At 42.5% G+C, this 27923-nt stretch overlaps 1 pseudogene; it reads left to right on the top strand.

Moving 5' to 3' along the window:
- Positions 1–135: 135 nt before the first annotated feature.
- Positions 136–27688, top strand: LOC134357287 (cyclic GMP-AMP synthase-like; annotated as a pseudogene).
- Positions 27689–27923: the final 235 nt, after the last annotated feature.

Genomic DNA, 27923 nt, shown 5'->3' with positions numbered 1-27923 from the left:
TTTGCACTTGAGACAGCGGGGATAACGTTTGGGCTCGGGTCTTGGAGCTGGGGATGAGCAAGCGGGTGGCCCTGATAATGGGCGGCGCGTATAGCGCCGGTGGGGGGAGCACGGACACCCGCAGACCCACTACTGATGAGGACGTTATTCCCAGGAAGATTGCTCGTGGCACAGAAGACTTGCCTGTCCCAGGCACGTGTCGGCAGCGACGGATCTGGGGACCTGAGCAAACTGCTGAAGACTGTGCTCGAGTATCTGCGGATTAGATCGGATGAGCGATCTGAAGCATCGAGAATGGTGAACGGGGTGATGGATAATTTTTTGCCTTACATTGGAAGCGGTTTCAACATTGGGTCCATTAATGAGTTGCGAAGTGGTAGTTAGTAAGTGTGGCTGGCCGTCTGAGAGATGGAAGTCATGTCTTTAGTGTGTTTTTCATGCTGGATAGCTTTAATTTTCCCGCGCTCGGGTTGGTTTACAGTAATTGGTACGTAGGAGAATGAGGGGAGATTTGATAAAGGTATACAAAATTATGAGGGATATAAATAGGGTGTAGGCACGTAGGCTTTTCCCGCTGAGGGGTGAAAGATAAAATATTTAGGGTGCAGTATTTAAGGGGAAACTTAAACGTTTAAGGGGTGTCAGCTTTGCTTGCTCTCATTACTCAGCAAAACAACTTTGAGCAACAGAAACGAAACAATAGCCAAACAAGCCTCCTTCCTACCCTTCTTCCCCCCTTCATGTTTAGCCCTGGTGAAGGTTCTGGGCCCAAACCGTTGACTGTTCTCGTTTCCATCCACAGATGCTGCCTGACTCGCTGAGTTTGCCCCAGTGTTTTGTGTGTCTCATTTTAAAAACAGCAAGTATGAATCCTGTAAGGAGATTTCTTCTGGGGAGTTTTGGAAAATTAAATTAAAAATTTTGGTAGTACAGAAGTAATTCATTTCAATAGCAGTAAGCAGGAAACTAATCAAATAGACATCAAAAGCTATCTGGTTCACCACTGACTTTTCAGGAGAGAAGTCGAGAGTCAGTTTCACCTCATCTGGCCTACTGGTGGGCCTTTGGCTCTTAATAATTTTCACAGTTTGATTTTATTGATTAGAAATAGGTGTTGGCTTTGCCTGCGATATCCACATGCCCAAAATGAATAAATACAAAAGTATAGAAGTAGAAAAGCCAATGGCAGGATAGATCTTAAGCGTGATTTATACTTGTACGTACGGGCTATGCCGTAGGCCTGATTTATACTTTTGCATACCCCTACGCCATAGCGAGCATGCGTAGTTGTGTCTGCGTCGCTCTCTGCAATTCACCGCCAAAACGCTAGTTGGCGGTGGGATTGCTATGTGTTGAGTTTCTTTGTGAGAGACATGGACGAGGAAATGCATTTCAAATATTTTCGGATGTTGGCAGGTAGATTTGATGATTTGATTCATCGTCTCCAACCATTTATTTTGCATCAGTGTACAGACCTGGCGGAGAAAAGCAACCGGAAATGCGATGCTACCAAGCAGACCAATCACAATTGTTGCGGTCCGCGTCGCCACGACGTGTGAGTACTTTTTTGGGGAGGTGCACGTCACTGTACGGCGTAGGGTACGTGGTGCCTATGGCATACATTTGACGCAGAAGTATAAATTGGGCTTTAGCCTGTCCAACATGTCGTTCAGTTACTTGTTGCAAGCTGCACCATTGTACTGTGTAATAGGGAGGGTTGCTCCCACTTCAAGCCAATTAAAAACTGGGTGGGGCTTAGATGCATGATGACGAAAAGATAATAAGACATAAGAGAATTAGGCCATTCGGCCCATCAAGTCTTCTCCAGCATTCCTTCATGGCTGTTTTATTATTTCTCTCAACCTCTTTTTCCTGCCTTCTTACTACAACCTTTGATGCCTTTACTAATCAAGAAACTATCAACCTTCGTTTTAAATATACACAATGACTTGGCCTCCACAGCTGTCTGTGGCAATGATTCCCATACATTCACCACCCTCTGGCTAAAGAATTTCCTTCTCAGCTCTGTTCTAAATGGACATCTTTCTATTCTGAGGCTGTGCCTTCTGGTCCTAGACTCCTCCACTATAGGAAACATTCACTACCTAGACCTTTCAATATTCAATAGGTTTCAATGAGATCCCCCTTCATTCTTCTAAACTCCAGCAGGCACAGGTCCAGAGCCATCAAACGCTCCTCATACATTAACCCTTTCATTCCCAGGATCATTCTCGTGAACCTCCTCTGGACCCTTTCCAAAGCCAGCACAACCTTTTTCAGATAAGGGGCCCGAAACTGCTCAGAATAGTCCAAGTGCAGTCTGACCAATGCCTTAAATGGCCTCAGCATTACATCCTTACTATTTTACTCGTCTCAAAATGAATACTAACATTGCATTTGCCTTCCTTACTACTGAGTCAACCTGTAAGTTAATCTTTAGGGAATCCTGCATGAGGACTCCCAAGTCCCTTTGCACCTCTGAATTTTGAATTTTCTCTCCATTTAAAAGATAGTCTACACATTTATTCCTTCTATCAAAGTGAATGTCAGTACACCTCCCTACACTATGTTCCATCTGCCAATTGTTTGCCCATTCTCCTAATCTGTTTGAGGCCTCTGGCAGCTCCCCTGCTTCCTCAGTGTTATCTTCCCCTCCACCTATCTTCATGTCTGAAAATTTGGCCACAAAACCATCAGTTCTGTCACCTCAGTCATTGACATATAACATGAGAAGAAGTAGTCCATTATGGAAACCACTAGTCACTGGCAGGCAACCAGAAAAGGCCCCTTTATTTACATTCATTGCCTCTTGACAGTCTATACATGCTAGTACCTTTCCTGTAATACCATGGGTTCTTATCTTGATTAGCAACCTCTTGTGTGGCACCTTGTCAAAGGCCTTCCGACAATCCTAGTTAAGACCATAAGACATAGGAGCAGAATTAGGCCATTTGGCCCATTGAGACTGCTCTACCATTCAATCATGGCTGATCCTTTTTTCCCTACTCATCAATCTCCACCTTAAATACAACCAACAACCTAGCCTCCACATCTGCCCGTGGTAACAAATTTCATAAATTCATCAATCTCTAGCTAAAGAAATTCCACCGTATCTCTGTTTTAAACTCTTGTCCTTGAGTTCCCCACCATAAGAAATATCCTTTTCACATCTACTCTGTCTAGGCCTTTCAACATTCGAAAGGTTTCAATGAGATTCCCACCCCCCCCCATTCTTCTAAATTCCAGTGAGTACAGGCCCAGAGCCATCAAACATTCCTCATATGATAACCATTTCATTCCTGGAATCATCTGTGTGAATCTTCGCTGAACCCTCTCTAATGCCAGCACATCTTTTCTTAGATGAGGAGACCAAAACTGTTCACAATACTCACGGTGAGATCTCACCAGTGCCTTACAAAGCCTCACATCCCTGCTCTGCAATTCTCGACCTCTTGAAATGAATTCTAACATTGCATTTGCCTTCCTCACCACCAACTCAACCTGCAAGTCAACCTTTAGGGTGTTCTGCACAAGGACTCCCAAATCCCTTTGCATCTCATATTTTTGGATTTTCTCCCCAATTAGAAAATAGTCTGAACATTTATTTCTACTACCAACGTGCGTGACCATGCATTTTCCAACATTGTATTTCATCTGCTACTTTCTTGCCCATTCTCCTAATCTGTCCAAGTCCTTCTGCAGCTTTCCTGTTTCACCAAGACTACCTGCTCTTCCACCAATCTTTGTATCATCTGCAAACTTGGCAGCAAAGCCATCTATTCCATCATCTAAATCACTGATACACAGCATAAAAAGAAGTGGTCCCAACACCGACCCCTACGGAACACCACTAGTCACTGGCAGCCAACCAGAAAAGGATCCTTTTATTCCCACTCACTGCCTCCTACCAATCAGCCAATGCTCTAACCATGCTAGTAACTTTCCTGTAATACCATGAGCTCTTAACTTGGTAAGCAGCCTCATGTGTGGCAAACGAGAAAATCTGGAGATGCTGGATATCCAAGCAACACACACAAAATGGTGGGGAACTCAGCAGGCCAGGCAGCATCTATGGAAAAAAGTACAGTCAACATTACTCGAAGTGTTATATCTCAATGCACAATCAGAAATAAGTTGGGTGATCTCGTTGCCCTTTTACAGATTGTTGGGTATGATGTTGTGGCCATCACTGAATTGTGGCTGAAGGATGGTTGTAGTTGGGAGCTAAATGTCCAAGGTCACACGTTGTATCAGAGGGATAGGAAGGTCGGCAAAGGCGGTGGCGTGGTTCTGCTGCCTGGCCTGCTGAGTTCCTCCAGCATTCTGTGTGTGTTACTCAAGTGTGGCACCTTGTCAAAGGCCTTCTGAAAATCCAAATATACAACATCCAATACATCCCCTTTATCTATCCTACTTGTAATCTCTTCAAAGAATTCCAAGAGGTTTGTCAGGCAAGATTTTTCCTTAAGGAAACCATACTGACTTTGTCCTACCTTGTCCTGTGTCACCAAGTTCTCCTTAACCTCATCCTTAACAATTGAATCCAACATCTTCCTAATCACTGAGGCCAGGCTAACTGGTCTATAATTTCTTTTCTGCTGCCTCCCTCCCCTCCTTTCTTAAAGAGTGCGGTGACATTTGCAATTTTCCAATCCTGCAGAACATTGCCGGGGGCCAACGAATTCTTGAAAGATCATTACTAATGCCTCCATAATCTCTACTGCTACCTCTTTCAGAACGCTAGGGTGCAGTTCATCTGGTCTGAGTGACTTATGTACCTTTAGGTCTTTCAGCTTTTTGAGCACCTTCTGCCTTGTAATTGTAACTGCACCCACTTCTCTTCCCTCATATCCTTCAATACCTGGCACACTGCTAGTGTCTTCCACAATGAAGCCTGATGCAAAATACTCATTTAGTTCATCTGCCATCTTCTTGTCCCTGTTACTATTTCTGTGGCCTCGTATTCTAGCGGCCTTGTATCCATTCTCATTTCTCTTTTATTTTTTTATATACTTGAAAAAGCTCTTTGTATTCACTTTGACATTGTTTGCTAGCTTGCTTTCGTATTTCATCTTTTCCCTCCTAATGATTTTTTAAAAAAGTTTCCCAATTCTCTATCTTCCTGCTAATTTTTGCTTTGTTTTATGCCCTCTCTTTTGCTTTTACATTAGCTTTGACTTCCCTTGTCAGCCATGGTTGTACTATTTTGCCATTTGAGTATTTTTGTTTTTGGAGTACATCTATCCTGCGCCTTCCTCATTTTTCCCAGAGACTCAAGCTATTGCTGCTTTGTTGTCATCCCTGCCAGCATCTTCTTCCAATTTACTTTGGCCAACTTCTCTCTCATACCATTGTAATTTCCTTTGCACCACTAAAATACTGCTACATCAGACTTTACTTTCTCCTTATCACATTTCATGTCGAACTCAATCATATTGAGATCACTGCCTCCTCAGGGTTCCTTTACCTTAAGCTCCCTAATTGCCTCTTGTTCATTACATAATACCCAATCCAGTAAAGTTGATCCCTAGTAAGCTCAATGACAAGCTGCTCTAAAAAGCTATCTCATAGGCATTCAACAAACTCACTCTCTTGGAATCCATTGCCAACCTGATTTTCCCAATCGACCTGCATGTTGAAATCTCCCATGACTATCATAACGTTGCCATTTTGACATGCCTTTTCTATTTCCTGTTGTAATCTATGGTTCACATCCCAGCTACTGCCATTAGGGTCCTTTAACCCTTGCAGTTTCTTAACTCAACCCACAAGGATTCAATTTCTGATCCTATGTCACATCTTTCTACTGATTTGATGCCATTCTTTACCAGCAGAGCCACACCCTCTGCCAATTTTCTTATCCCTCTGATACACTGTGTAATCTTGGACATTCAGCTCTCAACTACAAGCATCCTTCAGCCATGATTTAGTGATGGCCACAATCTCATACCCAACAATCTGTAAAAGTGCAACAAGATCATCCACCTTATTTCTTATACTCCGTGCATTGATATAACACTTTGAGTACTGGATTTGCTACCCTTTTTTGATTTTGCATCCCTAATGCATTGATACTCAACCTGCAGGCTGTAATTTTGTTCTGTCATCTGTCCTATCCTGAGTTCCTTCACTCTGGTTCACATCCCCCTGCCAAATTAATTAAAACCCTCTCTGACAGCTCTAACAAACCTGCCCACGAGAATATTGGTCTCCCTCGGGTTCAGGTGCAACCTGTCCCTTTCGAACAGGTCATCCCTCCCCCAGGTGAGATCCCAGTGATCCAAGACCTGAAGCCCTGCCCCTTGAACCAACTTCTCAGCCACACATTTATCTGCCAAATCATCCTTTTTCTACCCTCACTTACGTGTGGCACAGATAGCAATCCAGGAATTACTACCCTGGACGTTCTGCTTCTCAGCTTTCCACTGAGATCTCTAAATTTTCTGTTCAGGACCTCATGCTTTTCCTGCCTATGTCATTGGTACCAATATTTCCCAGGATGTCTGGCTGCTCTCCGTCCCCCTCCAAAATGCTGTGGATGTGATCCAAGACATCCCTAACCCTGGCACAGAGGTGTCTCAGAGCTGGATGTGTCTGCACTCCTGTCATTTGTCCCACACTCCTCCTGCAGCACTCTGTCCTCACTATTGCAATATCTTTTGTTCCCACCAGATTTACAAACTCACTTTCTACTCACTAGCTATATATATGTGCCTAAAACTTTTGCACAGGACTGTATATCTGGGAAAAAGAACAACTTTTGGTATCCTCTTTTATATTATTGGTGAGCTTACTTTCATATTTCATGTGATTTTTGCCTATGGCTTTTTTGTTGCCTCTTGTTTGTTTGTAAAAGCTTCCCTATTCTTTCACTTCTCTCCAGTATTTGCTGTATTATATTACCTCTCTGTGGTTTTTATACTGTCCCTGACTTCCCTTGTTCCTTCCCTTCCTCCTTCTTTACGATAAATATATCCTGTGCCTTCTGAATTGCTCCCAGGAACACTCGCCATTGCTGTTCTGCTGTCATCCCTGCTAGTGTCCCCTTCCAGTCAACTTTGGCCAGCTCCTCCCTCATGCCTCTGTAATTTCCTTTACTCCACTGGAAAACTGATACATACGATTTTAGCTTCTTCCTCTCAAGCTGTAGGGTAAGTTATATCATATTATGATCACTGTTTCATAAAGGTTCCTTTACCGTAAACACCCGAATCAAATATGGTACATTAGATAACACCCAATCCTGAATTGCCTTTCCCCTACTGGGATCAATCACAAGCTTCTCTAAGAAACCATATCATAGGCATTCTACAAATTCCTTCCCTGGGATTCAACACCAACCTGATGATGGGTCCCAGTCCATCTGCACAATGGAATTTCCCCATGACATTCATAACATTGCCCTTTATACATGACTTTTCTATCTCCTGTTGTAATTTATATCCCACATCCTGGCTATAGTTTGAAGGACTGTATATACAGTAACTCCCATCAAGGTTTTTTTTACCCTTATGGTTTCTTTGCTCTATGGACATAGATGCTCTGAACTTGTGTATCTTATTTCTTTCAAAGGATTTGATTTTTTTTTTACCAACAAAGCCACTTCATGCCCTTGATGTTCTTTTGACATACATGTTTCCTTGGATATTAAGCTCCCAAATATGATCTTCTTTCAGCCATGACTCAATGATGCCACACATTATACCTGCCAATTTTTAACTGCGCTGCAAGATCATCTACCTTTTTCATATATTGTTTGCATTCAAATATAGCACCTTCAGTCCTGTATTCATCACCCTTTTAGATTTTACCCCCATATTAAATTTCAACTCATCCTCCTGACTGCAATTTTGCCCTATCATCTGACTATCCTTCCTCACAGTTTCACTATACATTGTATCTACTTGCATACCAACTGCCCCATCTGCAGCCCCATCCATTCGGTTCTCATTCCCCTGCCAAATGAGTTTAAAGCCTCCCAAACAGCTCTAGCAAATTTGCCCACAAGGATATTGGTTACCCTGGAGTTCAGGTGTAATCTGTCCTTTTGGTAGAGGTCATACCTTCCCTGAAAAGATCCCAATGATCCAGAAATCTGAAACTCTGTCCCCTGAACCAATTCATCTGCCAAATCATCCTATTCTTGCCCTCCCTGGTGCATGGCACAGGCAGCAATCCAGAGGTTATTACCCTTGAGGTTCTGCTTTTCAGCTTTCTACCTAACTCCCTATATGCTCTCTTCAGGACCTCACTCCTTTTCTTACCTACGTCATCGGTACCAATACATACCATGACTTCAGTTGTACACCCTCTTCCTTTGGGCCTGATCCAAGACATTCCTGACCCTGGCACCTGGGAGGCAACATACCATCCGGGTGTCTCACGTCTATAGAATCTCCTGTCTGTTTCTCTAACTATGGAATTCCTTATTGCTACTGCCCTCCGCTTTGAGGTCATCTTCAAAAGGCAATGCCTCAAAAAGGTGGCAGCCATCATTAAGGACCTCAGTCACACAAAACATGCCCTGTTCTCCTTGCTCCCATCAGAGAGGATGTACAGGAGCCTGAAGACATTTACTCAACATTTTAGAAACAGCTTCTACCCTTCTGCCAACAGAGCTATCAGTGGACAATATACTAGATATAGGAATAGATAGTATATATAGATAGCTAGTGCTTATGATAGAGCTGACTGAGTTCGCAACTTCTGCAACTTTTGATCCTGTGCAGTAGCCCCTTTCCAATACCAGAGATGGTGATGCAGCCAGTTGCATATGCATAGTTTTTCATAAATTCTGTTTTTTAAAATTTTCCCGTAAATGCCTGCAATGAAATGAATCTCAAGGTAATATATGGTCACATTTATGTAGTTTGATAATAAATTTACTTTGATTTTCATTCTCTTTTGAGGAAAAAGGGAACAATGGACCATTGGTTTGAAGAGGGAACTTGACCTTCAGAAAATGCTAAGGAGAGTGGTATATGTGTTTGCTAAGATCAGATAGGGGTTGAAGGAACTGGATGATTTGTTGAAGGCAACGGCTTGTGGGAAGGAAGTTTTTCAGGGTGAAAATTGACTTGTAAGATGAGCTTCATTTTAACTTTAAATTTCTGACCTCTGTAGATTTCGGTACCAAATGAATTTGATATAATGATCACAGTCCCCGTTGAAGGAATCAGCTGTACACAGGCAGATTCTAAAGGTGCTTTCTACCAAGTTGTATTTCAGGGACCAATAAGTTCCAGTCCTCTTGATTCATTTGTTTCTAACAATGGAGTACTTTCAGCTGAAAAAATGCTTCATCTCAGGGACCTCATTAAAAAAGATCTCGAGAAATTCATAAAACAGGCAGCAAAATCTTTTAAAGGTTAGTTGGCAGATATATAATTTCCACTTTATTATATAGCAAGACAACTTCTATATGGTAGAGTGCATCATTTTGTTTCTGGATCATGGTTTGTTCTGATGGTTTCCTGTAAAGACTGGCTCCTGGGACTTTATCCAAGAGTTTATAAGTTTCATGTTAAAAGGTTGTGACATTTCTTCGTCCGTACCTGGAGGGAGCTATGGAATTGTTGGTTGGTGGTTAAAAAATCTGAGACTCAATTCGAATGGTCTTGTTTACTTGAGATTGTGGAGGAAAAGTGGGTTAATGGTCTAGGCTCGAAATGTCGACTGTTTATTCATTTCCATAGGTGCTGCCTGTTGAGTTCCTCCAGCATTTTGTGTGTGTTGCTTTGACTATAAGATATAGGAGCAGAATTATGCCATTTAGCCCATTGAGTCTGCTCCACCGTTCCATCAGTGGTTGATCCTGGATCCCACTCAACCACATACACCTGCCTTCTCACCATATCCTTTGATGCCCTGACCAATCGGGAAACTATCAATTTCCGCCTTAAATATACCCACGGACTTGGTCTTCACCTCAGTCTGTGACAGAGTATTCCACAGATTGACTATCTTCTGGCTAAAAAAAAATCCTCCTTACCTCTGTTCTGAAAGGTAGTCACTCAATTTTGAGGCTATGCCCTCTAGTTCTGGATATCCCCACCAGAGGAAATATCCTCTCCACATCCACCCTGTCTAGTCCTTTCAACATCCAGTAGGTTTCAATGAGATCCCCCTGCATTCTTGTATATTCCAATGGGTACAGACCCAAAGCTGCTAAACACTTCTCATATGTTAACCCCTTCATTCCTGGAATAATCCTTGTGAACCTCCTCTGGATTCTCTCCAATGACAACACATTGTTTCTGAGATATGGGGCACCAAAACTGTCGACAATACTCTAAGTGTGGTCTGACTAGTGTCTTATAAAGGCTCAGCATTACTTCCTTGCTTTTATATCCTATTCCCTTTGAAATGAATGCCAACATTGCATTTGCCTGCTTTACCACAGACTTGACCTGTAAATTAACCATCTGAATGTCTTGCACGAGGACTCCTAAATTCCTCTGCACCTCTGATGTTTGAACCATCTCCCCATTTAGAAAGTAGTCTGCACTATTGTGCCTCTTACCAAAATACATTATCATATATTTCCCAACACTGTATTCTATCTGCCACTTTTTTGCCCATTTTTCCAATTTGTCTAAGTCCTTCCGCAATCATATTGGTTCCTCAGCACTACCTACCTCTCCACCTATCTTCGTATCATCTGCAAATTTTGCCACAAAACCATCATTTCTATTATCCAAATCATTGACAAACAACATGAAAAGTAGTGGTCTCAATGCTGACCCCTGAGGAAAACCACTAGTCACTGCCAGCCAACCAGAAAAAGCCCTCTTTATTCCCACTCGCTGTCTCCTGCCTGTCAATCATTCCTCTAACCATGCCAGTATCTTTCCTAGAAAGAACACTATAGGATTTTATCCTGTTAAGTAGCCTCATGTGTGGCACCTTATCAAATGCCATCTGATAATCCAAGTAAATGACATCCATTGCCTCTTCGTTGTCCACTCTGCTTGCTACTTCCTTGAAGACCTCTAACAAATTTGTCAGGCGAGATTTCCCTTTACAGAAACCATGCTGGCTTTGACTTACTTTGTCATTAGTCTCCAAGTACCCCAAAACCTCACCCTTAATAATAGACTCCAACAATTTCCCAACCACTGAGGTTAGGCTAACTGGCCTACAATTTCCTTTCTTTTGCCTTCTTCCCTTTTTAAGGAGTGAGTGACATTTGCAATCTACCAGTCCTCCAGGACCATGCCAGAATCAAGTGATTCTTGCAAGATGATGACCAATGCATCTGTTCTCTCTCAGGACTCTAGGAAGTAGTTCATCTGGTCCAGGTGACTTATCCATCTTAAGACCTTTGAGTTTGCCTAGCATTTTTTCCTTTGTAATAGCAATGGCACTTCTATTCCCTGTGTTACGTACCCCGTAACTGGGTTGCCAAACCAGCAGAAATGGATCACTCAGTTGGAGTCTGGAGTACTAGAACTAAGAAAGTTTTATTAAAGAAACAAGCAACACAGTAATCGAAAGGATAATAAATGCAACAATTCAACAATGATAACCACACATGTGCACAGAATTAAGATAACAGCATCAATCAAGCTCTATCGTTGTCTAGGGGTTAAATGACCAATTTCAAAATGACTCAAAGTTCAGTCCAGTTTGTAGTTCAGTTCGCAGTAATCGTTGCCATGGCGATGGACAAGGTGGGGGAAGAGAGACAGAATAGGAACAACTGATCATTCAGAACACTGCTTCACTCACAGACCAGCGGGATGGCTCACAAACAGCATTTGGGCGGGTCCTTGGTGATGTCACCTGAGGTCACCGACTGTGACCCCTCCTCCAGATGCGGTCGATCCTCTGCAGTGAACCCGGCACCCAGGCAAGGGCGGACACACACCGGGTTCCCGCTGATCGTACCTTTCCACCCACTCGTGAGAAGCGTACCGCTTCCAGGGTCTCGTTACCTCGGGTGGCGTGTGTGTCTGTCTTAGCGAACCTGTCCCTTTTTATCCCCCTGCTGGGGTATCGCCTGTCCATCACTTCAAACAGTTCAGGGTTCAAAGGGGGGAGCCGCTCCAGACAGCTCTCCCTCCCACATCCCTTCATTACACATCTCCAGACGCTGCTCCATTGTTCCTTATCTCTCCTTCCCCTGAGGGCAGGTGGCAGACCAACTGCTGATGCCACTGATGCTAGCCCAGGCCAGCAAACATCTTAATTTTATGTGTATTCTCGTAACACCTGACACTCACAGACCTCTGGCACACTGCTAGTCTCTTCCACATTGAAGACTGATGCGTACTACCCATTAAGTTCATCTGCCATTTCTTTGTCTCCCATTACTACCTCACTGGCATCATTTTCCAGTGGTCCAATGTCAACTCTCACCTCCCTTTTACTCTTTATATAACTGAACAAACTTAGTATCCTGCTTTATATTATTGACTAGTTTGCCCTTACATTTCATCTTTTCCATTCTTGTAACTTTTTTAGTTGCCCTTTGTTGGATCTTAAAAGCTTCCCTTTCCTTGGCTTTTATGCAGTCCTCAACTTTCCTTATCAGCCTTGGTTGCCTACCCCTGCCATTTAAGAAACCTTCTTCTTTGGGACATATCTATCCTGCGCCTTGTGAACTATTCCCACAAATTTCAGCCATCTCTGCTCTGTTGTCATCCCTGCCAGTATCCTCCTCCAATCCATCTGGGCAAGCTCCTCTCTCATGCCTCTGTAATTCACTTTATTCCATTGTGATACTGATACATCTGGCTTGTGCTTCTCCCTCTCAAACTGCTGTATGAATTCAATTGTACTATGATCACTGCATCCTAAAGTTTTCTTTATGTTTAACTCCCTAATAAGATCTAGGCTCAAGCATGAACTGCTCTAAACAAAGCCATCTCATAGGCACTCAACAAATTCCCTCTCTAGCGATCTGACACCTACTTGATTTCCCAATTCCTTTGCCTATTGAAGTCCCCCATTACAATTGTGACATTATCATTATTATCATTGTGCCTTTTCCAGCTCCCTTTGCAATCTCAACCCCATATCTTGGCTACTATTTGGAGGCCTGTATATGATTCACATTATGGTTTTTTTTTACCCTTGCAGGTTCTTCACTCACAAAGATTCAACTGTCTCTGACCTTATGTCACCTCTTTCTAAAGATGTAATTCTATCTCTTACCAACAGAGCCACACCACTGCCTGTGCCTTCCTGCCTGTCCTTTTGATACAAAGTGTATCCTTTGATGTTAAGCTCTCAAGTACGGCCTTCTCTCTGCCACGACTCAGTGATCCCACAACGTCATACTGATAATCTTTAATTGCACCACAAGTTTGTCCACCTTTGGATTTCCTGCATCTGTAGACTTTCTCATATTTATTGAGAATTAAGTAACTGTGGTCCTGTAGATAGTGAAGGGACACTGGAGATGAATTACCCCATCCTAGTCTATTATGGACCCATAGAGAGGAACATGCCATTTGGCCCATCTTGCCTGCATTGACCATTGCCATTGTTTAGACTAACCGTAGGCTAATCCCATTTTAGACTTCTCACATTCCCATGAACTCCCAATCCACCTGTCCCATGTAAGATTTTACCACTCACTTACATAATGAGGGTAAGTTATGATAGTCTTTTCATCCGCACTTTCTTTCAAGTGTTGGTAGAAACCCACTTCATTAGTATGTGCAAACTTGACACAGATCACAACTGAAGTCAGGATTGAACCCAAGTCTCTGCTGCAGTGAGGGAGGAGCTGTGCTCACTGCACCATCATGCTGCCCTACCCCCAGGGTCTGGTGACAAGGATCTGACCACAGGTCACTTCACCATGCCTTCACTTCTTCCAAGTGTCCTCAGTAGCAGAATCCTAAAACTGAGTAAAGTCATTTCATGTCTGGATGCCCTCTTCCTGGGTCATGTTGTAGTAATCAAAGCTTAGAGAAGTTTACTCATTTCAGTGTCGTTGTTCACAGTATTCAATATAAAAAATGTAAAGGGAGAAAATGGGAAGCCCAGCTGTGACACTCGACATTGAGGGAAATGATCAGCTGATCTCGCTGGCATGGTGTTAGCTCTGGAAGTGACGTCACAGAGCTGGCCACGAAACACCAATGACGGTCTGAAAATTGAAAACTGGTTGGGAAACAAGGTCAGGATTGAATTCAGATGGGAGCCATTTTATCTGGTGCTGAAACAACAGCCACTTGTGAATGTGGAAGGAGTCCAAACTGAAAAGCAAATGTGCCATATCCACAGTGGGATGTATGTTCCTGTTCTAGAGTAGTAAATTGATGTATCATAGTCAGCAATGCCACTGTTGGCTTTTGATGCTTTGTTCCAAGTCTCTTTTGGAAGTCAAGAATAAGGCATAAAATTTGTTGTTTCACAATCATTTTATTAAGTGCTAATAGAACAAAGAGTTGGAAATGGACAGTACGTGAAGGGAAGGAAGTAGTAAAGAAAGACTAAAGGTGGAAGGCTGATGTGTTCAGCTCTTCTTGCCATAGATAAGAGACATTCCATTCAAATTTGTAAATAAGAATTAACCAATCAATAGTCCCAATTTAAATAATGCTACCCCAGAGAAGCTTCCAGAATAATACTTAGAGCTGTAACCATTAGGGGACATACTGAACAATTGAATATACCTACTGTGACCACTAGGCAACATACTGAAAGATTACGTGTATATAGGTAGGTATATAAATACAAGCAGGTATGAATTGTTAAACTGTAAAGAAAATAACAATTATATAGTCTTAATTCAACACCACACTGTGTGGTTGTGACAATGGTAACTACCTTGTCTTTCAATAGTATCTGTGATTTCTGAAATAGTTTATCTACTCCATTCCTTCATGACCATCCATGTCATTACAGTATCCAGTCATAGATTCTTTTTAAGTTTTTCATCCCTGCTGGGCCATAAGCCACCGATTGCGGCTCTCCAGTTGGGCCAGTCTCCTGTTATCCCCACGTGTAGCCCATCTTCAAAGATCCTTTCTCTCCCATCGATAAGGTCCTTGGAGCATCTATTGACGTTTCTGTAGTTCTGGGTTTTTCTTATGGGATGGGGTTGCTAGCCTCATGCACAAATCTCACAGCCAGGTTTGGGACCGTCCTAGGCAGAGTTCAGACATAGCTAGAGAATCCATAATACAAAACCAGAATTCAGTGGATGCTCATTTAGGGGAAGGAAAACTCTGATCCCAAACCTCCATTGCCTTGTGTCTATACCCACTCATAGGGAAGGCTTCCAGAGTAAACCCCGAGGGGAAAAATCTGGAGCTGGTGTCCCGAAGGCAGTCCTACGTTGAGTTCAACACTGACTGGAAACTTCTACGATGTCGCTGCTGCCAAGATGTATTAGTCTCTGTTATTCCTTTGGATTCATCAACTGCATGGAGAGGGGGCACCTGCTGCATGGGTAACAGCTAGCTCTCCATAGGGTACTGCCTTGGCTTGCATATGACAGCTAGGACGCAACACCTATGGGTGCCCCCAACTAACAGAGGCCACCTTACTTTCAGCAGACATTGTTAATACTGTAACTACTATTACAAATAATTTAAGATACTATCAATTCACAGGTCTCAAGCTAAGCATAAATGATTGTTGATGTGCCTTGCATTGTGCACTACAGTAGACATGTTACCAGCTCCTGATAGGTGACCATATTCCAGTTCTGTGGTCTTCTGATTGCTTATATATTGTGCCTACCTTCTGTTTTCATTGTCAAGTTCTGGATTGTTAGCTCCCTGGAAAGACCTGTCTACAATAACTTCTTGAAGCCTCAATTTGTTATGCAAGAGCATATGGCAACAAAACTGTAATCTTCATAGCATAAGACATAGGAGCTGAATGAGGCAATTTGGCCCATTGACCGTTCAATTGTGGCTGAATTAGTTTCCCTCTCAACGCCACTAGTCTGCCTTCTGCCCATAACCTTTGATGCTCTGAGTAACCAAGAGCCTATCAACTTCCACTTTAAATAGACCCAATCACTTGGCCTCCACAGCTATCTATGGCAATGAATTCCACAGATTCATCTCCCTCTGGCCAAAGAAATTCCTCCTCATCTCGTCTTTCTATTCTGAGGCTGTGCCCTCTCATCCTAGACCCTCCCATTATTGGAAACATACTCTGCCTGTCCACACTATCTAGTCCTTTCAATATTTGATAGTTCAAATTTTTTACAATACTGCATATGGAAGGTTAAAGTATTGCATTTAGAAAGGCACATGTCTTCATGAGGATGATCTCCAACTCTGGAGATCTCCCATCCACTGCTACCAAACACGTAGTTCCCTTACTCCGCACTGTTAACTTCTACTTCCTACCCAAGATCCACAAACCTGACTGTCTGGACAGGCCCGTTGTGTCTGCCTGCTCCACTGATCTCATGTCCGCAGATCTCGACTTCATTTTATCCCCCTTGGTCCGGTCCCTCCCCACGTACATCCAAGACATTTCACGTGCTCTTGGTCTCTTCAGCAGCTTCTAGTTCACTGGTCCAAATTGCCTCATTTTCACCATGGATATCCAGTCTCTATACGTTTCTATCTTTCATCAGAAAGGCCTTAAATCTCCCCACTTATTTCACGAAAATAGGCCCAACAGGTTTCCCTCCACCATCTGGTGGAACTGGTCCTCACACTCAACAATTTCTCTTGTGGCTCCTCCCACTTTCTGCAAACTCAAGGTGTAGCCAGCTATGTCTGCCTTTTCAATGGCTATGTGGAACATAATTCCGCATACTTGAAAAGGTTGTACTGAGTCTCAGACCAATGAGTTTGTTTGGAATTATGATATTGAAAGCAAAGCTGTAGTCAATAAATAGGAATCTTTAGTAGGTGTCTTTTATTCAAATCCTCCAGAGATGAAAGTAGGACCAGGGAGATGGCATCCACCATGGACCTGTTTCGGTGGTATTGCAAAGTTTGTTAGATTACACTTCTATGAAAATGCTTTAGGACAGTTAGCTGTATTAAAGTAACTTCAAATAGAATTTCTTGTTGTTATATACAATGGGCAAACCATCCTCCCCCCCCCACCATCTACAGATTGAAATGTTCTCCATGTTCATGTGCACAAAATTTTATTTTGAGTTTTGTGGGCATGGGGCAGTGGAATTGTTGGTGGAATTTCTTCAGTTCTTCTGTTTTCTCCTATAATGTCAGCAGAAAGCCAGGCGTGCTTGAAAAAGTAGATTCTGTTGCATCTTTGCAAACTTTACGACAGCATGAAAAGAAAGCCCAGTGGAAGGTAGCCACACAGATATCTTCCTTTGAAACACAGGATCTATTGATTGGTCAGGGCATGAAGGGATACAGGGAGAAGGCAGGAGATTGGGACTGGGAGTAAAATCGGATTAGCCACGATGAAATGGCAGAGCAGACTTGATGGGCCAAATGGCCCAATGCTGCTCCTATATTTTATGGTCTTACGTTGATTTAACAATGGCTTTTATGGGAATAGAATGCATGTGGGTCTGTTCATCTAATAGTCATTACACAGTCTTGTACCAGAATCCAAAGTGGAGTGGTTGGTGGTGCAGGGAGGGCTGCCAAACAGTATGGTTAATAATATTTGTTGGGATTTCAACTTTTGTTTTAATCCTTGCAGAAATGTGGCTAATATCATTCTCGCACATTGAGAAGAAGATGCTGAAGAACCATAGCAGCTAGGAGATTTGCTGTGGGGAAAACTCACTCAAATGTTGTAGGTTTGCTGCATTGCTTTTACTACAGTACGTAATGCTGTGTTTGCTCCTATTTCCATAATTTTCTTTCTCTCTACCAAGAAGTACAAGATAGTGATATTGTTCTGCACCTCTGCATGTTACTCCCCTGTCCTCTGTTTATGGTGGCTGGAGGAAGTGACTGATCAAAACCCATGAGGTGTGAATCCAGAAGCTTCCGTTATGCCTCTCATGAGGTAGGGAGACATATGGTCACACGGAGACCAAAGAGTTACTACGTGACCATTCACTGTGTGCAAGTTGCAGCAAGGAAAAGGTGAAAATAGTGTGGTAATAGAGCACAGGCACTTTGTACAGCCTTTTCTATGTGTTCAGTAAGACAAAAGCAGGATGATTAGCTGACAGAGACAGTGTTTAGACATAATGAAGTCACCCAGGCTGACCACGGCCTGTGAAAGGCCAACTCTTGTACAGCTTTTCTGTTTGAGCCTTGGAACCAGGGTCATCAAACAGACCAAGTAAAGATGCAGATGGAGGATTCTAGGGCAATACTGGCTACTGGACAGTTATTTGACTAATACTCAAGTATTATTGCCCTTTAACACATAGATTTAATTGGTTATTAACACCTGAAATATGTATTATGCTCGGTACTTAACTATGCAAATAATGGGATTCACAAGTGTACAAGACAGAATCAGGTTTAATATCACCGGCACATGATGTGAAATTTGTTGTTATGCGGCAGCAGTACAGTGCAATACATAATGAAAACTGAATTACAGTAAGAATATATATATATATATATATATTAGTTTTAAAAAAGATCCAGTGCTTTCCCACTGTATGTGATGAATAAATTCTTCTCGGGCTTCCAGTCGGGTACAGGTATCAATTATAACTGATTTTTTTACTCCAAAAATATACTTTATTCATAAATATTACAAAATAAAATTATTTACAAAAACCATTCGTTGACTCTGAGTCCTTATTCAAAAAATAAAGTTATTTACAATAAATCATTTGTTGACTCTCAATCCTTAGTCAAGAATAAAAAAATATAACTGATGTTACAATGCCAAACTCCACCATCTTCATCAGGGATGATGCCTGGGCATGTCTAGTCCAGTGGTATTCATACCCTGTGGTCCGTCCCTCCTGATTGGCTAGTACTCATCCAATCAGGTTTCCACTCTCCCACCTTGTTTACAATCAAATTCCGGTGCTGAGAGTGAATCCTTTGTGTTTGTTATCTTGGTTGGTTCTTGATCCTCCAAAATATTCCACATGGAATTTAAACTGGAGGTGGCGGAGGGTGGGCTTAAGATGGAGATTTTTGAAGAAGAAAAGCTGCCTTAAATTTAATTGGGTTTGGTTGTGTGACTGTGGTAGGATGAAGGTTATTCCATGCTTTAATTGTGTGGGGGAAAAATAAATTGCTGTATACATCTGACTTGGTAGTTAGTATTTCAAATTGAGTTGAGTGCCCTCGTCTGCTCCTAACAGGCTTGGGTTTGATGTGGGATTGGTAGACTATGTCGAGCTGACCATTTAACATTTTGTAAAAACAGGTCAGGCGGTGTGCTTCATGTCTATCTTTAAATTTACTTCAATGAATTTAAAAGTTGAGTGACACTCGCTTCTCTCTCATAGGTATTTGTGACAAATCGGGCTGCCTGTCTTTGGACTCGCTCGATGGAAGTAGTGTTTTTGTTTGTGTGTGGGTCCCATGCAGCAACTGCATATTCCAAATGTGGCCTAACAATGGTAAGGTACAATTTCTTCTTAACTGAAGCTGAACAATGATGAAAATTGCATCTCAAAAAATTTAGGACTCCTGTTGCATGATGCGTCTGACTATTTCAGCGTAGATCATTCTGGATTTTAATACCAAGATACTTGATATGTTTGGTTTCTTCAAGGGGGACACCTAGAATTTTATATGATGTTTTACCTGGTTTTCTCTTCCTGGTGACACGCATGGTTTCACATTTGGAAGGATTGAACTGCATGCCCCGTTGTTGAGACCACTCAACCATACTATCAAGATCATTTTGGAGAGCATCTTCATCATCGGTTGACTTAATTGGCTGGTATATCAAACAACCATCAGCTAAAAGTCTGATGGTGCTTGTGACTCTTTTGTGGATGTCATTAATGTAAAGTAAAAACAAATGTGGGCCCAGCACTGTACCCTGGGGTGTACCACTTAACACTGGACGCCATTTAGAACTTTTTCCATTCACACACACATGTTGAAGACGTTTTGCCAAGAAACTAGAAATCCACCTTTCAGTATCGGAGCGAACACCGTAGAAGTCGAGCTTCCTAAGTAATCTTTGGTGGGGAATAACATCAAATGCTTTGGAGAAGTCGAGCACTACTAAATCATTGATGATTTTGTTATCAAAATTCTTGGCCAGGTCATTTATTGTCAGGATAAGCTGAGACTTGCATGATGTATGCTTCCTAAAAGCATGCTGGTTGTCAGCAAGAATATTGCGTCTGCCAAGGTACCTCATCAGATTGCTGTCAATTATATGCTCCAAGAGTTTACAGCAAGTGCTTGTTAAAGAAATAGGACAATAATTTGCTGGGTTGGTGGTTGGACCCTTCTTAAAGAGAGGAGTGATGTTTGCCTTTCTTCAGTCCAGAGGAAGATCACCTGAGTTGAGTGACTGCTGGAAGATAAAATGCAGGACCCAAGCTAGTTCTTCAGCTGCGATCTTAAGGGCTTGATTCTGAATCTGGTCTGGCCCAATAGCTTTTGTCGTATTGATGTTGAGCAGTAACTTTTTGACACCTTCAACCTCAATTTCGATTGAAGGCATATCAGTATACAGGCTGGGCGGTAGATCAGGAAAAGATGAAGGTTCCGCATCTTCCCGGGTAAAAACGTCTTGGAATTGGTTTTCAAGAGCTTCTGCTTTCTCCTGGTCCTCAGTGATCACAGTTGTTCACCTTTAGTATCTGGGCACCAGTGTTGTCTGTCCGTCTGGATTTCACATATCTCCAAAAATCCTTAGGATGCTCTCCCTCAAGAATTGAGGAAACATGTTGTTTATGAGCACTCCTAATGATACGGTCGACTTGCTTCTGCACTCTGGTGAACTTGTCCCAGTCCAGTCTTGTACCACTTTTTTTGGCACGGATGTAAAGTTTTTCTTTCTTACTACAAAGATAATTTCGCTGAAAACCAAGGAGAACGCATACGGCCCTTAATAAATTTACGAGGAACATGATTCATAACAATATCATTTAGTGAGTCTCTCAGCCACACCCAGTTGTCTTCAACAGATCTTTTGTCTGGTTGTAAGTTAAAGAAGTCTCTCCCAAGTTGTTTTGCTAAGTCCTTGAATTCCTCACTGTTCACCTTTCTCCAAAGTGGAATTTTACGAGGTGGTTTAGGGGGAACTTTAATCTTCGTGTGCAGTTTTGCTTGGATAATAAAATGACCACTGATTCCAGCACTGGGTGAAACCTCCGAAATTAAATCTGGATGTGAAGTCAGCAATAAATCTAAGGTGTTTTTAGCACCACATGTATCATCATGTCTGGTAGGAAAAGTACCTTGCTGAGACAGATGATCTTTCAGAAACAAATCAGCCAGGGCTTCCTGAAGAGCACCTTTTGGTTCACTATGTGTGCCATCAGTCCAATCTACACCTGGACATTAAAATCACCCCCCAGGATAATAAACGGAGAGCGCGACGAGGCATTTATTTTGGAAATGCTTGATTCAAGATCTAAAAGAGGCCCGGACGTAGCATCAGGTGGAGGGTAAAAACTCCCGATCTGCACCATTTGTCCCTGAAGTGTAGCTTGACACCAAATTTGCTCAGAGTCTCTGCCTAAGTCAGTTCTTTCAAAGCAAGGAACAGTATTGTACACACTGATAAAAACACTGCCTCCTTGAGAGTTTCTGTCCCTTCTAAAAATTTGAAAATGAGGAGGGAATATCTCAGATTTAATTAAAGGATCAAGCCAAGATTCAGTCCCGATTAAAATGTCAGTATTTTCGGTTTCAATAAATGAATTAATCACAGCCGATTTTCCTTTTATACTGTGGCAATTAATGATAGCAATTTTAATCCCATTATTTTTACTAATATCTTTGCGAGCACTGTCTTTTTTAGTATTTTGAGTTTTATTGCAAGCATTGTGTGCATTTCTTTGTCCGTCAACATATTTACAGTTAGTGCTAGCGGAAGGGGAGGGCTGGGGATTGTCATCAATGGGGGTGTTGCTCTTACCATCTTTCCCAACAATGGTCCAGCCATCTTTTGTCTTCACACATTTCAGTGGAGGAGGGTTTGGGTGTCATTACACAAGTCCACCCAGAAGCAGTTTTTTTCAGGATTATTTTGGGTAAATGACCAGCACAATTTGGGCTGGATGATCTTAAAATTGCATGGTTCCATTCATCACAATCAGAGTCTTCTTTCAAGGATGCAAGGCTTTCAAAGCAGTTACTCAAGTTGAGCATACTTGCAAGGTCGTTTGATGAATCAAAAATGAACTTGCGAAGTTAATGACATCACACACTGGGCATAGCCAAATGGCACTTAAGTTTTTGAAGTGAAAATTAACAGTATCATCGGACACATTAGAACAATGAAAATGAAACCAATTTGTACACATCGAGCACTGAATGCCATAATCCTTAACAGCATACGAGCACAAACCACACAAGTACTTTGGTTTATGTCCATGGTGCTGAGATTTTGGGCCTGGGTTAATGTTAATGTCTCCTTCCTTCTTTCTTTCTTTCCTTCTTTCTCCTCTCTCACTCTCTAGTTTCTTGGTCCTTTCTCCCTCACTTTCTTGTTCACAAATTTTCTTGATTCTTTGCTGCTTCACAATTCCTCACAAATATATGATGAGCTGAACACACTTTGCCTTTTTCTTGTTGGATGCTTAGTACCAACCCTTCATAGCCTTTTTCCTCTCAGACCACTTGTCAGTTTTTTTTCCTCTCTGTTGGACTGCTTGTCCCTTTATTTTTTTTCAGGATCTGGTGTGTTTTTAAACTAAGGAACTATTTTATTGTTCCCTTTTCATCAAAAGCAAACTATTTTAGGGTTTTCTCCGGTCCTTTCCAAAATGAAATGTTTTTTTTCCATTTTCAAGATGAGACTTCGTGAAACTGCACCCTAAAAATTGTTCAAATCAGATGAGAGAGACAAAGATTAGTTTCTAAAACGCAAAATGCTAACATTAACGGTTATTGCCAAGCAGCGGCTTGATGCGAACAAAAACTGATTTGCATTTACCAGTTAAAATTCTTTTCCTCTAGTTTTATTTCAATAGCTTCCTTTATCAGGCAGTCCCAAAAGACAGGATCCTGAAGAAATACCAGATTGTTAAGGTACAAGTCTACAAGTGGGTTTCCGATAGACGCTTTTTATTATAGTAAATTAAATAAGTCGTGCAAAAAAATAGTGAGGTATAGTAGACATGGTTCTTGGTTCTTGATCCTCCAAAATATTCCACATGGAATTTAAACAGGAGGTGGTGGAGGGTGGGCTTAAGAAGGAGATTTTTGAAGAAGAAAAGCTGCCTTAAATTTATTTGGTTTGGTTGAGTGACTGTGGTAGGATGAAGATTATTCCATGCTTTACTTGTGTGGGGGAAAAATGAATTGCTATAATGGGTTCAATGTCCATTCAGAAATTTGATGGCAGAGGGGAAGAAGCTGTTCCTGAATCATTGAGTGTGTGCTTTCGGGCTCTTGTACCTCCTTCCTGACTGTGGCAAAGGCATCAGGGCATGTCCTGGGTGAGGGGAGTCCTTAATGATGGATGCTGCCTTTTTGAGGCATCGCTCCTTGAAAATGGCCTGGTGGCTATGGAGGCTAGTACCCATGATGGAGCTGCCTGAGCTCACAACTTCCTGCAGCTTCTTTCAATCTTGTGCAGTAGCCCCCCTGCCACCCACCAGACAGTGATGCAGTCAGTTGGAATACTCTCCATGATAAGTCTGTAGAAATTTGCAAGTGTCTGGTGTCATACCAAATCTCCTCAAATTCCTGATGAAATCTACCGCTGTCATCCCTTCTTTGTCACTGTGTTGATCTGTTGGGCCCAGGATAGATCCTCAGGGATGTTGACACCTAGGAACTTGAAATGGATCACTCTTCCCACCTCTGATCCCTCTGTGAAGACTGGTGTGTGTTCCCTCAGCCTACCCTTTTTGAAGTCCTCAATCAATTCTTTGGTCATACTGATATTGAGTGCAAGATTGTTTATGCGACACCACTCGACTAGCTGGTATATCTTGCTCCTGTATGCCCTCTCATCACCATCTAAAATTCTGCCAAGAATAATTGTGTCATTAACAAATTTATTGATGGCATTTCAGCTGTGCCTAACCACACAGTCATGGGTGTGGAAAGAGCAGAGCAGTGGGCTAAGCACATATCCTTGTAGTGTGCCGGTGTTGATTGTCAGAGAGATGGAGATGTTATTTCCAGTCCACCCAGACTGTGGTCTTCTGGTGAGGAAGTAGAGGATCCAGTTGCAGAAAGAGTTACAGAGGGCTAGGTTCTGGATCTTTTCAATCAGGACTGTATGAATGATTGTGTTAAATGCTGAGTTGTAGTCAATAAACTGCACCCAATGTAAGTATTTGTATTGTCCAGGTGATCCAAAGCCACGTGAAGAGCCAATGGGATCGCATCTGCTGTAGACCTATTATGGCAATATGTAAATTGAAGTGGGCCCAGCTTCTTACTGAGACAGGAGTTGATTCTAGCCATAACCAACTTGGCCTTTTCTCCTTGGAGCGACGGAGGATGAGAGATGACCTAATAGAGGTGTACAAGATAATGAGAGGCATTGATTGTGCGGATAGTCAGAGGCTTTTTCCCAGGGCTGAAATAGCTAGCATGAGAGGGCACAGTTTTAAGGTGCTTGGAAGTAGGTACAGAGGAGATGTCAGGGGTAAGTTTTTTATGCAAAGCGGTGAGTGTGTGGAATGGGCTGCCGACGACGATGGTGGAGGCGGACACGATAGGGTCTTTTAAGAGACGCCTGGACAGGTACATGGAGCTCAGAAAAACAGAGGGCTATGGGTAACCCTAGGTAATTCCTAAGGTAAGGACATGTTTGGCACAGCTTTGTGGGCCGAAGGGCCTGTATTGTGCTGTAGGTTTTCTATGTAACTTCTCAAAGCACTTAATCAGTCAACTTTTCAGGCTAAGAGTTCTTCAGGAACTAATAACATGTCTTGATGAAGGGTCTCAGCCTGAAACATCAACTGTTTATAAAATGGTACTTTTACCGCTGTACCATTGAGAGCATACTGAGCAATTTTTAATATTTACTAATTTTAACTATTTTTAATATTTAATATTTGTAATCCAGGGAGTGTAAAGCGCAGAATCAAATATCGCTGTGATGATTGTACATTCTAGTACCAATTGTTTGGCGACAATAAAGTAAAAAGTATAAAGTAAAGTATACTCACCAACTGCATCTCAGTGTGGATGGCAATTGTCCTGTATCGGACTGCAAAGCACTCCAGCATGTGGTGAAAACTGCCCAGCGGATTATCGCCACCCAATTGCCCACCATTGAGAACATCTACCATAAACACTGCCTGGGCAGGGCGAAAAGCATTATCAGGGATGCATCTCACCCTAACCATGGACTTTTTACTCTCCTCCCATCTGGTAGGTGCTACAGGAGCCTCTGCTCCCGCACCAGCAGGCCCAGGAACAGCTTCTTCCCTGAGGCTGTGACACTGCTGAACCTCACACCACAGCGCTAAGCAGTATTGCATCCGTATTGTACTCTCAGTACTTTTATATCTGTGTGCTGTAGCACTTCTTTTATTTGCAGTTATTTTGTAAATAACACTATTCTTTGCATTTCTGGTCAGATGCTAAATGCATTTCATTGGCTTTGTATCTGTACTTGGCACAATGACAATAAAGTTGAATCTAACCTTCTGTATAGATGCTGCTTCACCTGATGAGTTCCTCCAGCATTTTCTGTGTGGTGCTCAGTATTTCCAGCTTCTGTAGAGTCTCTGGTGTTTGTGATCTGTGACGGAGTGTTAAACAAGGGTATTATGATAAGCAATGCTCACAACACGCTGGAGGAACTCAGCAGGTCGGGCAGCATCTGTGGAAAAGATCGGTTGATGTTTCAGGCCGGAACCCTTCATCAGGACTGTAGAGGGAAGGGGCAGAGGTTGGGGGGAGGGTGGGAAGGAGAAGGCTGGTAGGTTCCAGGTGAAAAACCAGTAAGGGGAAAGATAAAGGGGTGGGGGAGGGGAAGCAGGAAGGTGATAGGCAGGAAAGGTGAAGAAAGAATAGGGGAAAACACAATGGGTAGCAGAAGGAGGCGGAACCATGAGGGAGGTTATAGGCAGCTGGGGGAGGGGGCAGAGTGACATAGGGATAGGGGAAGGGAGGGGGAGGGAATTACCGGAAGTTGGAGAATTCTATGTTTATACCAAGGGGCAGGAGACTACCTAGACGGTAAATGAGGTGTTGCTCCTCCAACCTGAGTTTAGCCTCATCATGGCGGTAGAGGAGGCCATGTATGGACATACCTGAGTGGGAGTGGGAAGCAGAGTTGAAGTGGGTGGCTACTGGGAGATCCTGTCTGTTTTGGCGGACGGAGCAGAGGTGCTCGACGAAGTAGTTCCCCAATCTGCGTCGGGTTTCACCGATGTAGAGGAGGCCGCACTGGGAGCACCGGATGCAATAGATGACCCCAACAGACTCACAAGTGAAGTGTTGCCTCACTTGGAAGTACTGTTTGGGGCCCTGAATGGTGGCAAGAGGTATTATGATAATAATTATCTTTACAACTGGCAGTTGGACACAAGAATGAAAGAAACACATTGAAACAGAGGTACAGACACATCAACTGAGAAGAGTAAAGGTGGTTATAGAAGCAGTTCTTGAGTAAAGCTTTTACAAGCTTTTATATATTTTGCCTGATGGAAGGGGGTCAGATGAGAGAATGACTCGGGTGGAAGACTTGTACTGTGGTGCAGTTTTACTGCATTCTGTGGAGGCACACAGGTGCACTAAAACTGCACCACAGTACAAGCCAATGAGGGAGACTTTGGCTGATCAGGTCTAATCTCAGCCCCTTTAACTGCAAACTCTTTGCACAGAAGTTGTGATTTATAAACAAAATGGGAGCTCAGTGGTATTCCTCCCCCAGGGTTACGTGCCTGCTGTGATCAACAGGTGTAGGCTAGCCTGTGAGACACACTGGCAAACTGAACATGGTCTCTCTGCTAGCTAAAATAGCAAGTCTCATGAACCAACAGCTGCCACTCCGGATTTTTGATTTCTCTGAATTAGTTGACGGTTGTCAGGCTACTCAAACTGGGCTCTGTGCCTTGTGCTGTTGTAGAATAAAGGGGCCTGGATTGCCATCTTGAGTTGTGTTATATTCCTGCTGTCATGTCATGATGTGGACTTTGTGTGATGTACCTTTGACCCTTTCTACAACTGGGTGGTCAATTGTAGGCAGGGTCAATACTTGCTCCATAGGTTGATTTTTTAAAAGTAATATTTGTTGAATGATTGAACAAAAGGTTGCAATTTCTTCCAGTTTATGATCTGAGAAAAACAGACAAAAAAAAATTTGGAACATTGTACTGAAACTGTTTTCATATTGTAGAAAACGCTGTTTGAAGCTTTTGAAAAACCTCATCCAGGCACTGAAGAAAAAGTGCTCTTCTGACTGGGCCCATGTCTGTTCAAACCACGCAAAGACAACTCTGCTTCATGCATGTGCCAAGAGGCCCAATGATGACATGTGCTGTCTTGAATACCTTGCTGTCTGCTTTCTGAAGCTGTTAGACGACTTCACTGAACATCTGAAAAGTGCAAACCTTCCTCACTTCCTCATCCCCACCTATAATATCTATAGCCCTCAAAGATTTGATTCAAAATGTAGAATTTGCCTGCTAGAATTCATTGAGAAAGAAAGAACAGAAAACTTACCCATCTTTATGAAAAATCGGCAGTCACAGTAATTTGGCTTGGGATTTTAATGAGTGGCAATACAAGTTGCTAAAAATCAGTATCCAAACTCATGAGGATTATTAGAATAGGAGTACAGAGCAGTGTTGTGGACCCTTTTTAAAAATCCTGGTGAGGTGTTGAAATATCATATTGAATTTCAGGAGGCAAGTCATGGGCTATTAATCTTAAGCTGCTTGATGCAAATTTATTCCAAACACATGCTATCTTTCATCAGTTGCGTTTTCT

The sequence above is a fragment of the Mobula hypostoma genome, chromosome 2 (assembly GCF_963921235.1).
Source record: "Mobula hypostoma chromosome 2, sMobHyp1.1, whole genome shotgun sequence".
NCBI lineage: Eukaryota > Metazoa > Chordata > Chondrichthyes > Myliobatiformes > Myliobatidae > Mobula > Mobula hypostoma.
This window is presented reverse-complemented; position numbering and strand designations above follow the sequence as displayed.